Source organism: Scyliorhinus torazame, chromosome 4 (genome assembly GCF_047496885.1).
Source record: "Scyliorhinus torazame isolate Kashiwa2021f chromosome 4, sScyTor2.1, whole genome shotgun sequence".
NCBI classification, from domain to species: domain Eukaryota; kingdom Metazoa; phylum Chordata; class Chondrichthyes; order Carcharhiniformes; family Scyliorhinidae; genus Scyliorhinus; species Scyliorhinus torazame.
The window spans coordinates 36,404,093-36,422,454 of record NC_092710.1 but is presented as its reverse complement, the minus strand read 5'-3'; the positions used below and the strand labels follow the sequence as shown (position 1 = coordinate 36,422,454).

At 46.6% G+C, this 18,362-nt stretch overlaps 1 long non-coding RNA gene and 1 other non-coding gene across 2 annotated transcripts in view; one reads left to right on the top strand and one right to left on the bottom strand.

Annotated features, from left to right (window-relative positions):
* The window catches only part of LOC140411587 (uncharacterized), a 718,944-nt gene that overhangs the window by 481,843 nt on the left and 218,739 nt on the right, over positions 1-18,362 (top strand). The gene's annotated exons all lie outside the window — the stretch shown is intronic.
* Positions 11,478-11,550, bottom strand: trnav-uac (transfer RNA valine (anticodon UAC)). Its single transcript has one exon. It is a non-coding gene; the product is annotated as a tRNA-Val (tRNA).

The following is an 18,362-nucleotide window of genomic DNA, read 5'->3' as shown; positions in this document are numbered from 1 at the left end:
TCACAAGAGGTTCAAGTGGAAAGTAAAAGGGGATGCTTTTCAAACAAATCAGAGTGCAAATTGTTGCTAGAATCACAGACGCCATTTTTTCAGTGCAATATTTTGCTTTCAGCTTCTGGCAACAGATTGCCACGAATCGGTCAAAGGTAAAAGTGACAGTGAACCAAACAGAACAGTCTGTAGCTGCAAGACGCAGGACATTCATAACTCTGCACACATGCGTAATGTACAAGAAAGCCCATGGATAATAATAATTAACAATCTTCCACAAAATGAGATCAGTGATAATGAACGCTAGATCCCCCATTGCCATTGCCATCATGTAGCGAGTGGTGCAGGTCGAGAGGCCACACTTTCCCCGGGATAGGATCATAATCGCCACTAGATTAACTTGTTGGGAGAAAGAGAGAGAAGAGAATAAAGAGAGCAATGATTCACCAAATATTCAAAGTATCTGACGCAAACATTAGATCAGGGTTTTAGCAATAATGTTGGCTGGTTGCAGCCACACCATACAGTACAGTTTTAATAATCTCAACCAAACCAAACCCACCTCCAGTCCCACATCCACGATTAAAGGATTCCAATCGGAATCATGGGAAGGCATCCTCTGCTTGAATTCGGACTGGAAAGTAAATACCTCGTGAGGCTGGAAGTTACTAATTTCATTTGTTTTCCAGTTTTATGTGTGACAGGCCAGATTTGCCCGTTTTACTCAGACTTACCACAAAGACGCCAGGGGTGGGTGATTCAAACCAGGCGACCAGCCCCAGCATAATTCCTGCTGGAGCAGGACAGGCGGGATAAGAAGTAGAAAACCAGATATGCAGAATTCTCTGCAAGAATCAGAACACACGTGCAACAGCAACACCTCGTGATTTTGCTAAATTATCGACTAAGGAGTAACATTTCAGGTCGAATGTTCATATTTATCCGATGTCAAGGTTAGGAAATAGAATTCAGCACATAGGAGAAACAGAATTTCATGACAGTGATTTGTGAAGGGGAATTATTTACATGAAAACAGTTAAATGTCGATTTAATAAATTAATCAATGAAACTGTGCTGTTCTCCTCTTTGGTTGTCAATAAATAGCAAATGCAGGTGATTTGGGGTCACCTGCTAATGGTCGCATTCCTAGCATTGTTTGGCATCTTTGAATTTGTCTATATATGTGTTTCTGGAACAGACCACATTATCACCAACCTTCAGCAAAATGATTCCCCTTCGAAATGAATTACATTCGTAAAACACGGAAGCAGCTTCTTCTAATGAAAGAAAATTCAGGCGCAAAATCAAAACTGGACCTTCTTAATTTCCATTCCAATTAGTGACTCGCACCCGATTTGTTCCTACGCTGACACATACCCCAAGTACCTTAGCACTGCGATCAGATATCCCCCTCCAGTGAGTGCCCAACACTCGGGACAACTCCACTGTGACAGCTACATCCAGAAATACATTGCCTCCGTTTTCTGCGTTGGTCTCCATGTCACCAGCAGGCAGTTTTCCAGGAAAGTCAATACAAGTTGATACCTCAAGGAACCTCTAGATTCAAGGGCGCACCGTAGCACAGTGGGTAGCACAGTTGATTCACAGCACCAGGGTATCAGGTTCGAGTCCCAGCCTGTGTCACTGTCTGTGTGGCGTCTGCACGTTCTCCCTGTGTCTGCGTGAATTTGTTTCGGGCGCTCCGGTTTCCTTCCACAAGTCCCGAAAGACGGGCTGTTGTGTGAATTGGACATTTTCCCTCGGTGTGCCAAAACAGGGGACAGAATGTGGCGACTCGGGGCTTTTCACTTTAACTTCATTGCAGTGTTAAAACTTGTGACAATAAAGATTATTATTATTCTCATTGTCGCAATGTTGCAAAAAGTCAACTTTAAATCGGATCAACAAAATGTATACCAAAGCTCCACCCTCTCCATAACTGTCAGTATGCGACGTTATAATACACAGAGTAAAGCACGGGGGCCGCTCGCACACACGTCTGCTCGGGTACAAACACTTACCAGGAACACCGATAGCGGCAAGGGTAATGTTGTATATTTTCAGAATTGTGTCGGTCGGAAAATGCATTTTCTGCATGAAATGATCTATCCCTTTGTACCAGAGAAAATGTCTGTGTTGAACACTGATTATATACTTTCCCAGGTCGGATCATTTATACACCGTGGAATCCCGCGGGGGGGAGTAGAATGTTGCAACATTTATTTTCTGTTTGGAGAAACCGAAATGACATCATAGAACATAGAACATTACAGCGCAGTGCAGGCCCTTCGGCCCTCGATGTTGCACCGACCTGTGAAACCACTCTAAAGCCCATCTACACTATTCCCTTATCGTCCATATGTCTATCCAATGACCATTTGAATGCCCTTAGTGTTGGTGAGTCCACTACTGTTGCAGGCAGGGCATTCCACGCCCTTACTACTCTCTGAGTAAAGAACCTACCTCTGACTTCTGTCTTATATCTATCTCCCCTCAATTTAAAGCTATGTCCCCTCGTGTTAGACATCACCATCCGAGGAAAAAGGCTCTCACTGTCCACCCTATCCAATCCATTGATCATCTTGTGTGCCTCAATTAAGTCACCTCTTAACCTTCTTCTCTCTAACGAAAACAGCCAAATTAGGGTAAATCATATCGTGTCTGTTTTGTGACATAATCTATTTATCTCAAAACCTGTCTTGGAAAGCAACAACGATTCGATCATTTCAATCGCTGCCAGTTTCTATTCAAAATCGGAAGCTATATCCTCCGGGTAATGAGATGGTTCTATAAAACGCCACCATTCCAACACGCAGACCTCCATATTGTTTCAGGGACATCCTTCACTAGACTATAATACATAACCTCAATCTCACGCACCACGCTTCGTGAACATAGCATTTTACGGAAATGCCAGAGACTAACAAAATAATCCCATGCGGCCGCTCGTCAAGACCAGCACATCACGGCCGCCAAACCAGAGTAATTTATCATATCCCCACAACGCAGCGCGTTTGCGCACGCCCATAGCATCCAGAACATCAAACATTTAAAGCCGGAGGACGGTGGATTTCTGGGGTGCACTGTCTGAAATGGTGGAAGAGGAAGAATTATGCTTCGCGTGTTCAGGTAGACTTGTGGTCCTGCATGCCAAGAGCTGGAACCGTGGAAGTAGGCTGAGTAGACCATCCTCTGCCAGTGCAAAGATGTTGGGGTAAATGGGTTCCTTATGTGTCTTGGCCTTCCGGTGCTGATTGTTGTTCCCGACCAAGTGCTACAAAGTGGCACATTCCAGACCCAAGGACAATGTACTTAGGGTCGTTCTAAAGCATGGCCGCAGAGTCACAATGGGAAGCCTGGCTGGCTCCGACCTTGAACCCAAAATACACCTTGTGACGGGAATCGTGTACACTCTCTCTAACCGTATGGCTCACGTTGAATTGACGCATTTAATCATATGTATCACAATTGTATTGACGCACTTTAAAGTGCAACACGATCTATGTGGGCAAGTTAGGTGTCATTGCATTTCCTGTAATGAACAGTTTGATATTTCTTATGTTCCATTTTGGTACAAGAATAACTCAGATTGCAACATAATCTATGTAGAAAACATGAATGTCATTGGACTTTGGGCAATGACATTTGAATGTGTTTTTCGAGTTTTGTGCATAAGCATATAAATTGTCACACTGGATCAATTAATAAAACAGCCCTTAAACCACTCCATGTACCTGTATTCCTCACGTTTGTCTTAGAAATTGGCAGGGAGCAAACATTGTGCAGGAAGAGGATTCAGATTTCGATTGAACATAGAACAGTACAGCACAGGACAGGCCCTTCGACCCTCGATGTTGTGCCGAGCTTTGTCCGAAACCAAGATCAAGCTATCCCACTCCCTGTCACTCTAGCGATAAGGTTCTTGTTGATCATTGCCGTTGGTCATTCCCGGATGTGCCTTCATGCGTGTAAAATTATTTGGTTGGAGGAGGTGAAAGAAACATGGAGAGTCTGATAATGCTTCCTCCAATGAATGTATTAAGCCGCTCACAAATCCCATGGATAGAAAGGTTATGCACTCTTTAACGTATAATCCAATTGATCATGAGCCATCTGTAGTGCCAAGTTTCAATCAGGTATCAACTCCTCCATTTACGGATCTCCGAGTGACCCCGATCCAGCAGAGCAAGAGTTAACAGTTTTGTCTATGCTACCAAACACCTCAATAGTCTGGCTTTCCCATTTATCCTTCAAAACTTTCCCAACCCCTACAATCTTCATTTATCAGGAAATACCTTCAAACCCTTTAACCCCCTATCATTCTACCATTCTCAGTCACTGAAACTGCACCCACCGAGGTAACATCCTCAAATCCCTACAACCCTCAATATCGGTTAAACACACCCAGGCGCTTATTGTCTCTCAATCTCTGGAAATCTATCCAGTCCTACCACTATTGCATAGTCTGCAACGTTTTCCACCCTCAACCGCCACCCAGCCCAGGGGGAGAGGGATTGGGGATGATAAATTCTGAATCATAGAATCAGAACATTTACAGCGTAGGGGAATGTCATGCGGACCATCATGTCAGCACCGGCTCCAGAATGAGCCATTCAACCAGTCATGTCTCTCTACCTTCGCCCATAATGATTTGATTAATTCATGCTTTCTCTTGGTCCCTCTCCCCAATACTGATAGCAAGTATTCACTTCCATATCCCCCACCCACGTTACCCCTGCCTTATTCAGGACTCCTTCATTCAACACTGACCGGTCCCCCTTGAGAAATTACTACTTTCCCCATCTAAATGGAGATATATCTCAACGTGCTTCAGTGCAGAGGGATCTGGGTGTCCTCGTGCACGAATCTCAGAACAGTATGTACAGCAGATAATCATGAGGCAAATGGAATTATGGAACTTATAGCTCATGGGATGGAGTACAAAGTAGGGACGTGGTACTGGAAAATGTACAATGCGTTGATGAAACCGCATCTGGAGAAATGTGTAAAGTTTTGGCATCCCTTATTTGAGGAGGGGTGTAATTGCTTCAGAGGGGCTGGTGAGAGGAGACTCACTGGACTCTAGAGGTAAGGAGTTTGTCTTGTGAAGTAAGATTGAGCAGTTGAGGCCTATACTCTGTTGAGATTAGAGGAATGAGAGGTGGTCTAACGGAAATATATAAGATGATGAAATGAATTGATAAAGTCGAGTGGAGTGGATGCTTCCCCTTGTGGGATAATCCAGAATGAGGGGTCATAGTTTTAGGATAAGTGGTTCACTAACCCAGAGTGCAGTGCATGCCGGGACTTTGAGTAAATTCAAGGAGGATATATGTTTCTATTTGGTAATGGGTTGCGAGGTAATGGAGAATGGGCAGCTGTTAAGGCAGAGTGGAGATCAGCCACCATGGTATCGAATGGCAGAGCGTGTTCGAAGATTTGAAAAGTCTCTTGTTGGAACGATCTCTTGTGAAATTATGGTGTGGAGAATCCGGCGTTGGATTGGGGGTGGGCAGAGTAAGAAGTTTTACAACACCATGTTATAGTCCAACAGGTTTGTTTCGAATCACGAGCTTTCGGAGCGCAGATCCTTCATCAGGTGAATGAAGAGGTGGGTTCCACAAACAGATATATGGGCAAATTCAATGATGCAAGATGATACTTCGAATGCGAGTCTTTGCAGGTAATTAAGTCTTTACAGGTCTAGACGGTGGGTCTGGGGCGAGGCATAATCACAGGTTAAAGAGGTGTGAATTGTCTGAAGCCAGTGCTGTTGGTAGGATTTCGGAAGCTCAGGCCAGATAGTAGGGGGTGAATGTAATGAGACATGACTCAAAGCTCCCCGTTGGGGCCGTACTCTTGCGCACAGCAGAACTCGGCTATCAGTTTCTGCTCGGCGTTGTCACGTATCCTAAAGGAAGTCATGGAGAACGCTCTCCCAAAGATCAGAGGCTGAATGTCCTTGACTGCTGAAATGTTCCACGGTTGGAAGGGAACATTCTTGCCTTGCAATTCTTGCTTAATGTCCAGTCGTCCGTTGTCGCAGCGTATGCTTGGTCTCGCCAATGTAGCACGCCTGGGAACATCATTTCCAGCACCGTGTGATGCAGAGGACATTGGCCGAGTCATAAAAGTATGTACCGCATACCTTGATGGATGGTAATGGAGGTACCAATTTCGATGATCTGGCAGGTATTACAGAGATTGCCATGGCAGGGTTCTGTGGCGTTGTGGTCGCTGTACTCCTGAAGGCTGGGGAGTTTGCTTCAAACAATGGTCTGTTTGAGGTTGTGCGGTTGTTTGAAGGCAAGGGGTTGTGGGGATGGACTTGGCAAAATGTTCATCTTCGGCGATGACGTTTTGAAGGCTGTGAAGAAGTATGTCGAAGTTTCTCCGCTCCGGGGACGAACTGGACGACGAATGGTGCTTTGTCGGTTGTGTCCCGTGTTTGTCTTCTGTCGAGATCGCTGCGGTTTTTTGCTGTGGCACGTTGGAACTGTGGATCGATGAGTTGAGCGCCATATCCCATTCTTACAAGGGCGTCTTTCGGTGTTTGTAGATGCCGGTTTTATTCCTCCTCGCCTGAGCAGATCCTGTGCACACGGAGGACTTGTCCATAGGGGATAGCTTCTTTGATGTGGTTCGGGTGGAAGTTGTAGAAGTGGAGCATCGTGAGGTTATCCGTGGGCTTGCGGTAAAGCGAAGTGCTGAGGCCACCGTCCTTGATGGAGGTTAGTGTGTCCAAGAAGGCTACCAATTCTGGAGAGTAGTCCATGGTTAGTCTGGTGGTGGCATGGAACGTATTGATGTCATTCTGAGGGCAACTAAAAACATATCTGTGATCAATCGCCTTCCAACTGATGGTGTGTGTCTCTGCTGTGGAAAGGCGTTGCTGCTTTCCGAATACGGTTGCCCATTGTTAGGTTCGCGTGTCAATGGTTGGGGTTTACAGCACTGCTTATTTTCACCGGTCCAAAGATGAGCATCAAAATAGCAGAGAGCAGGTAATTGGCGAGTGGCAATGAGATAATTCTGAACTTTTTTTCTTCCCTACATGGAAAGGGCTTGCTGAACGCCGGTTTGCTCAGCACGGGGAAGGTGGGAGCACAGTGGTATTGTCTCTTGCTAGACAACTAATCCAGAGACCCAGATTCATACTGTGAGGATCCGAGTTCCAATCGCAAGACTATAAATGGGATTTGAGTTCAGTTGACAAACCGGAATGTATTTATTAAAAAATCACTTCCTTTGAGGAAGGAACTCTGCCGTCCATACCTGACCTGGCCAACATGTCACTCCAAATCGACAGAGATGTGGTTGGCTCCTTAATCGCCTCAGAAATGGATGAGGAAACCATTCAGTTCAAGGACAATCAACGATGTGCAGTAAATGTTTAGTCAGCTATCGTCACCGATATCCCATGCTTGCAATCAAAATTGGTCAAATGGTCATAAAGATTTGGATTATTGAGTAAAAATGTGGGGACTTTACAAGTCATATCTCGATAAGTGGACAGGTATTCGTCGATAATTTGACAGTGACTATAAATTGACAGGAATCCGGGTATATGGGAAAGACAGGAATCGCAGGACATCATGATGTTCCTTTGGAGAGCCGCGGATGAGTCCAAATGGTTTCTTTTAGCGCCCTAATTATAATTTGATTCTGTAAATAGATGAAAACTTCTCAGCGAAAGTAAAAAATAGTTTCCCTTGTTACGGATCCCAACTGCACGCAGCCAAGATTATTAGTAAGCACGTAGACTCTGAATGGCTGTTTCAAATAAAGGGGTAAGTCCATTAATGCAGCCGTCACTTCTCCTCTGGTTTCCTTAATTATATTAAAAGCGGCTGCCCACAGGACTCAATAAAGTATTGATAGGCTACAGATCTCACTACCTCTGCCAGTAGGAGCGTGTGTGCAACAAAATGTATATTTTACTGAGTGTGATAACTCTCTTTGACCGGAAGAGATAATAAAAAAACATGTCGTTCAGATTGCTTTTCTATTCTTGTCTTTCATTTTAACACAGTACGAAGTCTTACAACACCAGGTTAAAGTCCAACAGGTTTGTTTCGATGTCACTAGCTTTCGGAGCGCTGCTCCTTCCTCAGGTGAATGAAGAGGTATGTTCCAGAAACATATATATAGACAGATTCAAAGATGCCAGACAATGCTTGGAATGCGACCATTAGCAGGTGATTAAATCTTTACAGGTCCAGAGATGTGGTATCCCCAGGTTAACGAGGTGTGAATTGTGTCAAGCCAGGACAGTTGGTAGGATTTCGCAGGTCAGATGATGGGGATGAATGTAATGCGACATGAATCCCAGGTCCCGGTTGAGGCCGCACTCATGTGTGCGGAACATGGCTACAAGTTTCTGCTCGGCGATTCTGGGTTGTCGCGCGTCCTGAAGGCCGCCTTGGACTTCAGGACAACTGGCTCTCTTTGAGTCAGGCAATTCTCGAAAAAGACTCAAAATGAAAGAGTGTTTAATGAAATGAAAATTGCTTTTTGTCATGCGTAGGCTTCAATGAAGTTATTGTGAAAAGCCCCTCGTCGCCACATTCTGGCGCCTGTTCGGGGAGGCCGGTATGGCGCGGAACTTGTTAGGCAAAGGGGAGGTTTCGCTTTTGTAAAGAACAGATTTGAAGCAAGCGTGCTGGACGCAGCGAACCTTGAGTCAGAATGTTGACTCATTGAGAGTCAGGAAGTGACTCTCCCAAACCCAACTGGGAATAACCAGTTTCCAGGAAAGGGACTCGGTGGGCGGAGTATCGGAGTGAAGCGCCGAAGAGCAGCACAGCTCTGAACTCGCCCTGAATCCAGAGGCGGAGCTGCTGATATGCTGTCCGGATTCAGAGAGTGGCGCAGGCAAAGGAAGCAGCTGTTTGTTCTGGAGGAGAGGCACAGCATAAGAAGAGGAAAGAGGGGCAACAGCGGAGCAAGGGGAGCAACAGCGAAGGGGGAATGCGGTCACTACAAGCGGTATTACTCACAGCCCCGATAGCTCTGTCGGTAGAACATTTGACTTTTAATCTGACGGTCCAGGGTTCAAGTCCCTGTTCGGGCGATCATTTTAGATCCCAATGATCGATGCTGACGTGAACCCACCGAGTGAATCCACTGGGAAAGAAGCCCATCGGCCCATTGTGCCTCTGCTACCCTTCAAACCCCTGTCTGTTCCAATCCCAGTTTCCAGCCAAGGACCGTCGCCTTTGCATTCCACGGGGTTCAAGGTTTCATCTATTCTCTTTTGTGTGAATAATACCATCATTACAAGGAGAAATCTCTGCCCATCGCTTTCAGATTGATCCCTGAAATATTTGCGTTATGCTGATTTATTATCATTTTTTTGCTGATGTTGAGATTTTAGGCGAGTTGAATCTGAATTCGGACATGATCAGAAATTGAATTTCATCCAGTCCCAATAAAGGATGCTCTTTGGACCTGGCCGTTGCTGCTGTTCAGTTAAACCTCATTGTTATGTTCCAATAAATTCCATCACATTTATATTTAAATACATTTCACTTTGTTTTCTGAATTCAAAGCCATTCTGCACTCTGTCCCCTGGGTTTCTGTGGCCATTAGCACCCGGTTTCCCTGGGATTCTGTGGCTGTGGCTCATTTTTCTTTCTCACTCCACAGTATAAATATTTCCCACTTTCTCTGTCTGTTCGCTTTGACAAAGAGTCAACGGACTCGAAACGTTAGCTCTTTGCTCTCCCTACAGATGCTGCCAGACCTGCTGGGATTTACCAGCATTTCGTCTTTCGTGGTTGTATTTCTGATCACATGGAAATTCAATTGGTCACAACTTGTCCAAAAGCAGCAATGGTTGCACTGGCGCTCGAACCCAGGATCTGCTGCGTGTAAAGCAGATGTGATAACCACTACACCATGGAACCAGCTGGCAGGACCTACACTCCTTATATGACTGGAGTTTGTGATTGTTCCATCTCTCCGGAACCTTTGTCAAGCGTCTATTTGATAGGAATGGATCAGCTGTCAACACCTGACTTGCTGAATAACATGTTTGCGTGTCCCACAAAGTCGCGTTTAGCTGATTGTGCCCAATTTTTTCTCTTTTGGTCAGGCAATTCTCGAAAAAGACTCAAAATGAAAGAGCGTTTAATGAAATGAAAATAAAATGAAAATTGCTTATTGTCACGGAGTAGCTTCAATGAAGTTACTGTGAAAAGCCCCTATTCACCACATTCCGGCACCTGTTCGGGGAGGCCGGTACGGCGCGGAAGTTGTTAGGCAAAGGGGAGGTTTCGCTTTTGTAAAAAACAGTTTTGAAGCAAGCGTGCTGGACGCAGCGAACCTTGAGTCAGAATGTTGAGTAATTGAGAGTCAGGAAGTGATTGTCCCAAACCCAACTGGGAATAACCAGTCTCCAGGAAAGGGACTCGGTGGGCGGAGTATCGCAGTGAAGCGCCGAAGAGCAGCACAGCTCTGAACTCGCCCTGAATCCAGACGCGGAGCTGCTGATATGCCGTCTGGATTGAGAGAGTGGCGCAGGGCAAAGGAAGCAGTTGTTTGTTCTGGAGAAGAGCCACAGCAGAAGAAGAGGAAAGAGGGGCAACAGCAGAGCGAGAGGAGCAACAGCGAAGGGGTAATCCGGTCAATTCAGGCAGCGTGATTCACAGCCGGGATAGCTCTGTCGATAGAGCATCAGACTTTTAAACTGAGGGTCTAGGGTTCAAGTCCCTGTTCGTGCAATCATTTTAAATCCCAATGATCGACGCTGACCTGAACTCATGGAGTGAATCCACTGGGAAAGAAGCCCATCGGCCCATTGTGCCTCCGCTACCCTTCAAACCCTTGTCCGTTCCAATCCCAGTTTCCAGCCAAGGTCCATCGCCTTTGCATTCCACGGGGTTCAATGTTTCATCTATTCTCCTTTGTGTGAATAATACCATCATTACAAGGAGAAATCTCTGCCCATCGCTTTCAGATTGATACCAGAAATATTTGCGTTATGCTGATTTATTTTCATTTTTTTGCTGATTTTGAACTTTTAGGCGAGTTGAATCTGAATTCCGACATGGTCAGAAATTGAATTTCAACCAGTCCCAATAAAGGATGCCCTTTGGATCAGTCCGTTGCTGCTGTTCAGTTAAACCTCATTGTTATGTTCCCATAAATTCCATCACATTTATATTTAAATACATTTCACTTTGTTTTCTGAATTCAAAGCCATTCTGCACTCTGTCCCCTGGGTTTCTGTGGCCATTAGCACCCGGTTTCCCTGGGTTTCTGTGGGTATGGCTCATCTTTCTTTCGCACTCCACAGTATAAATATTTCCCACTTTCTCTGTCTGTCAGCTTTGACAAACAGTCATCGGACTCGGAATGTTAGCTCTTTGCTCTCCCTACAGATGCTGCCAGACTTGGTGAGATTTTCCAGCATTTTCTCTTTCGTGGTTATATTTCTGTTCACATGGAAATTCAATTGGTCACAACTTGTCCAAAAGCAGCAATGGCTCCACTGGGGCTCGAACCCAGGACCTGCTGCGTGTAAAGCAGACGTGATAACCACTACACCATAGAACCAGCTGGCGGCAGTTGCACTCCTTATATGACTGGAGTTTGTGATAGTTCCATCGCTCCGGAACCTTTGTCAAGCGTGTGTTTGATAGGAATGGAACCGGTTACCCACTATCATCACAGAGCGGGAGAGAGAGACAGAGAGAGAGGGACACACCAGCATATACACAGACACACACACAAACACAGGGACTTGGAGTGACATAGAGAGGCAGAGAGAGGCAGATACACATGCATTTGGAGAGCGACACTGACAGAAACACAAAGAAACAGAGATGACCCACGCAGACGCATACACACACATACGATATGCATGTTATATTTCTGGCATTCTGGGCGAAAAAACTTTAATTGTATGTCCCCTAATTGATGTGATGAGAATTGCTGCATTAACTGACCTGATAATCATTAACTGATATGATATAATTTGTATCACAGACACCTGGCGTCAGCGTGACCAAGAAAGTGAACTCAACATCCAGGTGTGCCTGTGATTGAGATATTATTCACGAGGTGGAGATCGGGAAAGGTGTGTGTGTGTGATTCAGACATTCCCCACTAGGTGGAGATTGGTAATGTTGTGTGTGATTCAGACATTACTCACGAGGTGGAGATCGGGAAAGGTGTGTGTGTGTGATTCAGACATTCCCCACTAGGTGGAGATCGGTAAAGGTGTGTATGTGATTCAGACATACCCCACTAGGTGGAGATTGGTAATGTTGTGTGTGTGATTCAGACATTCCCCACTAGGTGGAGATTGGTAAAGGTGTGTGTGTGATTCAGACATTCTCCACTAGGTGGAGATTGGTAAAGGTGTGTCTGTGATTCAGACATTCCCCACTAGGTGGAGATTGGTAAAGGTGTGTGTGTAATTCAGGCATTCCCCACTTGCTGGAGATTGGTAAAGGTGTGTGTTTGATTCAGACATTACTCACTAGGTGGAGATTGGTAAAGGTGTGTATGTGATTCAGACATTCCCCACTAGGTGGAGATTGGTAAATGTGCGTGTGTGATTCAGACATTCCCCACCAGGTGGAGATTGGTAAAGGTGTGTGTTTGATTCAGACATTCCCCACTGGGTGGAGATTGGTAAAGGCGTGTGTGTGATTCAGACATTCCCCACGAGGTGGAGATTGGTAAAGGTGTGTGTGTGATTCAGACATTCCCCAATAGGTGGAGATTGGTAAAGGTGTGTGTGTGATTCAGACATTCCCCACTAGGTGGAGATTGGTAAAGTTGTGTGTGATTCAGACATTCCCCACCAGAGGGTCTCTTTCCCGCTGCCTCTGCAGAGCTGTTTGCCAGAGGCAGAAAAATGCACATTTGATCTTCTGAACCTCTTGCCACCGAGTTGTTTATGACTCTGAAATGTGTAAAGGTTTCTGCCGGTAATGCCTGTGGACAGACAAAACATGTAACCCAGACACACACTCTCCCCCACACACAACAAATAGGTCAGCTTGCAAATGTTAGCTCCATTTGTAAAAGCAATCAGAACTTTTGGAAGAAATTGATTCAAGTTAAAGTCAGCATTAATGTAACAGTAATCACCAAATGTGGGTAAGGTACGTGAGCGTGTGTGTGTGTGTGTGTGAGAGCTTGTGTGTGAAGATTTATGTGAGTGTGTGTCAGTGAGTGTGTGAGAGCTTGTGTCCATCTGCGGATGTGAGGATATGACTGCATGTATGTGTGAAAATGTATGTGTCTGGCCAGCATGTCAGTGCACGTGAGCATATGTATGTGTATGTGAGTGCTTGTGTGTGGCTGTGTGTGTGTGTGAATATGTTTGTGTGACTGTGTCGTTGAAGATCTGTGAGTGTGTGTGATATTCTAACCATAGGCAGCAGCAAATAGGGATGGATTATAAAATGCTGTCCCAGTCCCAAACAGAGGGGCCTGCAACCAGTGGAGAAATGAATACTAAAAAGCAGCCATGATGTGGAGATACCGGTTTTGGACTGGCCTGAGCTCAGTGAGAAGTCTAACAACACCAGGTTAAAGTCCAACATGTTTGTTTTGATTCACTAGCTTTCGGAGCACTGCTCCTTCCTCAGGTGAATGAAGAGGTGTTGTAAGACTTCTTACAATAAAAAGCAGGTTAGAGTCCTGTCTCCTGCTGTTGTGTCTGTTGAGTATATTGAGGCTGTGTGTGACCAGCCCAGCTCCTGAGCAGAGGGCAGAAGACTCTGTTTCTACTGAGTTATGTTTGCAACCATGTTTAAATGGAGAGTCCAGCAGAGTGACTTTGCTACACTGACAGGGGTCTACATATCCAAGCTGTCAGCACACAGTCTGGGAGGCAGGGAAGTGAGGGAAATAAATTTTTCAAATCAAACTCCAAAGACACCCGAAGCTGAGTGGAGTTGACACTCGTTCACTCGCTGCCAAAGTCTCCGGGAGGTGGCTGCAAGTTGCTGTGGATGGAGAGCTGTCAGTCTGATGTGTGTCACACAACACACATGGGATAATGTTGGGTAGTAAATGAAGATTGTTAACATAACCAATGGGTCAGTGTATTGGAGTCCCTTGCAGTGCCACACACACTGTATTCACATGGAGCCAACTTTCGGGGCAATGTGATCGTCATGGAATAAAGCCTCACAGATTTCAGGGCAAAATCGCTGGCTTTGAATGCAGACCAAGGCAGGCCAGCAGCACGGTTCAATTCCCGTACCAGCCTCCCCGAACAGGCGCCGGAATGTGGCGACTAGGGGCTTTTCACAGTAACTTCATTGAAGCCTACTTGTGCCAATAAGCGATTTTAATTTTAATTTTACAATTGAGTCACCTGGATTGCGAGTGACACAGGACCTGCTGTCTAGCTGAGTGAGTGTGGGGTACAGTTTACAGAGAGCTGAGCCTGCATTGCGAGTGACATAGGATTTGTTGTGTAGCTGAGTGTGTGTGGGGGGGGGGGGGGGTACAGTTTACAGAGAGCTGAGCCTGGATTGCCTGTGACACTAGAGTTGTTGTGTAGCTGAGTGTGTGTGGGATACAGTTTACAGAGAGCTGAGCCTGGATTGCCTGTGACACACGAGTTGTTGTGTAGCTGAGTGTGTGTGGGGTACAGTTGACAGAGAGCTGAGCCTGGATTGTCTGTGACACAGGAGTTGTTGTGTAGCTGAGTGTGTGTGGGGTACAGTTTACAGAGAGCTGAGCCTGGTTTGCCTGTGACACAGGAGTTGTTGAATACCTGAGTGTGTGTGGGATACAGTTTACAGAGAGCTGAGCCTGGATTGGCTCTGACACAGGAGTTGTTGTGTAGCTGAGTGTGTGTGTGAGGTACAGTTTACAGAGAGCTGGGCCTGGATTGCCTGTGACATAGTAGTTGTTGTGTAGCTGAGTGTGTGTGGGGTACAGTTGACAGAGAGCTGAGCCTGGATTGTCTGTGACACAGGAGTTGTTGTGTAGCTGAGTGTGTGTGGGGTACAGTTGACAGAGAGGTGAGAATGGAATGCCTGTGACACAGGAGTTGTTGTGTAGCTGAGTGTGCGTGTGGGGTACAGTTTACAGAGAGCTGGGCCTGGATTGCATGCGACACAGGAGTTGTTTGTGTGAGGTGCAGGTTACAGAGAGCTGAGCCTCCTGTATCTTTCTGAGGCTACTTGTCGAAGGCACATTTGCAGCATCAGATCTCTCTCCGTTGCTCAGCGAGTGCTAAGAGCCTGAAATGTGTCACGTTTTCCAGCTCTAAACTGTAGTGACTGCCTAAATGTGATTGTCCAGGCACAAACACAAAGAGACACACACAGGCACAGGGACACAAACACACACAGACACACACACACAGACACAGAGACACACACACACAGACACATTAAACAAAGAGGTCAGTTTATAAGCGTGAGCTCCCACTGTAAAAACAGCAAGAGTGTTTGGAAGAAATGGATGTCTGTGGAAACTTAACATAAAGCAGCAAATCAGGATTGGCTCTACCTTCTGTAGTCGAAGATGATCAAGCTGCAATGGCCAGTTGTAGATGGTGTACATTGGGATCTGCGTTGTGGCCGAGGTGTGGATTGGGGCAAGAGAGAGAGACACACAGCCCTGGGATAATCCATCGAGCAGGGGTCGACATGCCACCCGCCCCCCCCCCCCCCCCCAATCTCTGAGGTTTCTCTGGTCTGGCGCATACCTAGAGGAGGTGTGTTCAGGTGAGGATAACCGTGAGCTGGTTGTGTATCATTCGTGGGGAGGGACTTTATGATTTTTATTGGATGTCTACTGCTTTTCATGATGCATCCTAGTTCTAGCGGCTGGGACCTTACCCATGACCATCATCTATCGAAACTGTTCTGACGGATGGATATCGTGGACATGCTAAAAAATCTCAGGTGGCTGAGCCAACGCGTATTATTCGCCCTGCTCGATTGCAACGGTGTCGTTTGCATGGTGTTGAGCATCATAAGCTAGTCTTTTCAAACAATTGTAAAAATGAACATTCTATAAATGGTAAAATATGAAATGTTTTCAATGCTCCTTCAGCCATACCGATTCATTTCACACATGTACAGACTGTTAAGAATACCATATGGTGAGTTACAATCCCAATTGTTCCTGATGGACAGGCCAAATGCTCAGGTGGAAAAAGGCCTGGTGCATCCAAGCTTTTCTTTTCCTTTGAATGGTGGAGAAAGGCTGCTGAACGGAGTCACAGTTGGCCGATCTGCTACTGCGTTTTCCACAAATGGAGAAAACATTCGGCATACAAGAAAATATGAAATATATTGTACTGCCCCTCGACCCACACCCAATACATTTCAAATATGTGCAGATTTCTAAGAATTACACAGATGTTATAACACCCAACTCAATCTACTGTGCATCCCTCGCTCTCTGCGCGCCCCTCGCTCTGTGTGTCCCTCGCTCTCTGTGCGTTCCTCGCTCTCTGTGTCCCTCGCTCTGTGCGTCCCTTGCTCTCTGTGTGTCCCTCGCTCTCTGTGCGTCCCTCGCTCTCTGTGCATCCTTCGCGCTCTGTGCGCCCCTCGCTCTGTGTGTCCCTCGCTCTCTGTGTGTCCCTCGCTCTCTGTGCGTCCCTCGCTCTTTGTGCGTTCCTCGCTCTCTGTGTCCCTTGCTCTGTGTGTCCCTCGCTCTCTGTGCGTCCCTCGCTCTCTGTGCGTCCCTCGCTCTCTGTGCATCCCCCGCTCTCAGTGTGTCCCTCGCTCTCTGTGCGCCCCTCGCTCTCTGTGCACCCCTCGCTCTCTGTGCATCCCTCGCTCTCTGTGCATCACTCGCTCTCTGTGTGTCCCTCGCTCTCTCTGTATCCCTCGCTCTCTGTGTGTCCCTCGCTCTCTCTGTATCCCTCGCTCTCTCTGTGTCCCTCGCTCTCGCTGTGTCCCTCGCTCTCTCAGTGTCCCCCGTTCTCTCTGTGTCCCTCGCTCTCTCTGTGTCCCTCGCTCTCTGTGCGTCCCTCGCTCTCTTGTAGAGGGTTCCATCTCTGCTACTCCACTACTGGGCCGATATCTCGGGTTTGAGTATCTGTGTGTGTCTCTCTCCAGCTGGCACTGAAACTTCAGAGGCCAGGGGATGCCGCACTGGGACACCTCCACGGAAGAGAGCACTGAATCAAGCCTGCCGTTTATCCCTAACCGGAAGCCTGAGGCTTATATCACACAGATATCCAGACCCCCACCACTGCCCAGGTGATTCTCTCTCTTGCCGGTGGTGCAACACCCACCCGGTCCCTACTTTGCTGGAGTAGCTTTCCCAAGAGAGAGAATAGGACACTGCTGTTTATTACCTAACCAGCAGCCTGTCCTGAGTGAATCGCTCAAGATGACCCTTGATTCTTGAACCCGGAATTAAGGTGAGGAATATCTTAACAATGACTTGGTCAGAGATCGCTGGTGTGAGATTGAAGAATTTAAACGACTCCAATTATCAGCAAATCGAGGTTTATTGCAAAACCCAGGTCAAAATCATCAAACAGAAGAAATTATAATAAAATCTTAAACTCTAACACAAACTAAGTCTATTCAGAAAGTACTATAACGGACACAACGTAAAATCTTATTGTTACACAATTTTAGCAATGACACAAAACACAAATCAAGCCCCTGCCCCAAAGCCTCAACCACTATCAAAGTCAAGGGAGTTTCGCAAGCTGCTGCAGGGTACTTACGGTCACAGGCTGCAGGAGGTCAAGTCAAAGGTGGAGAGGTCAAGCCAAGAGACCCTCAATCGAAACACAGCCCCTTTTATATCCGTTTTACCTGGCTTTTTCCTGTGTTCGGCAAGCCCCTTTTGCATTGAATCCATAAGGTTTAAAGTTCCCGCTGGTCCTGCCCCCTTTGAGCCGGTCAGACCTGTCAAGATGGGAGTACCTCCCCTAGGTCCGCCTCCAGTCTGCTTTTTGAGATTACGAGGTTGAGCTCCCTTGTGAAGATTTTCAAAGTCTTCCATCTGCTCTGGAGATCGCTGCTATGTTGATGGGGTGTTGATTGGATTCTGCTCTGGTGGAGGCCAGGTCATTTACATCTGCATGGGGCTATGGCCATCCCATTGTCCTGCTTGCAGGCAGGCCCCCTGTGTATTCCCGTGCCCCTTTGTCTGTGTGTTAATCTTATCTAGTTGCCTGGCTCCTTCTTCCCTGTAGCTCCTGGGGGGGGGGGGGGGTTGTAAATACCTATGCCCCTACTCAGCTCAGCGGACCAAGCCTGCTGGGAAATCTGGTTACGTTCTTTTGGCTGACAAGTGTCCAGTTTACAGTCTCTGGGTTTTATTCCTGGGCAGTCCAAAAAGGGCCGGATTGCCCGAAAACCTTACACTCTCAGTGTCCCTCGCTCTCTGTGCCCCTTGCTCTCTGTGTCCCTCGATCT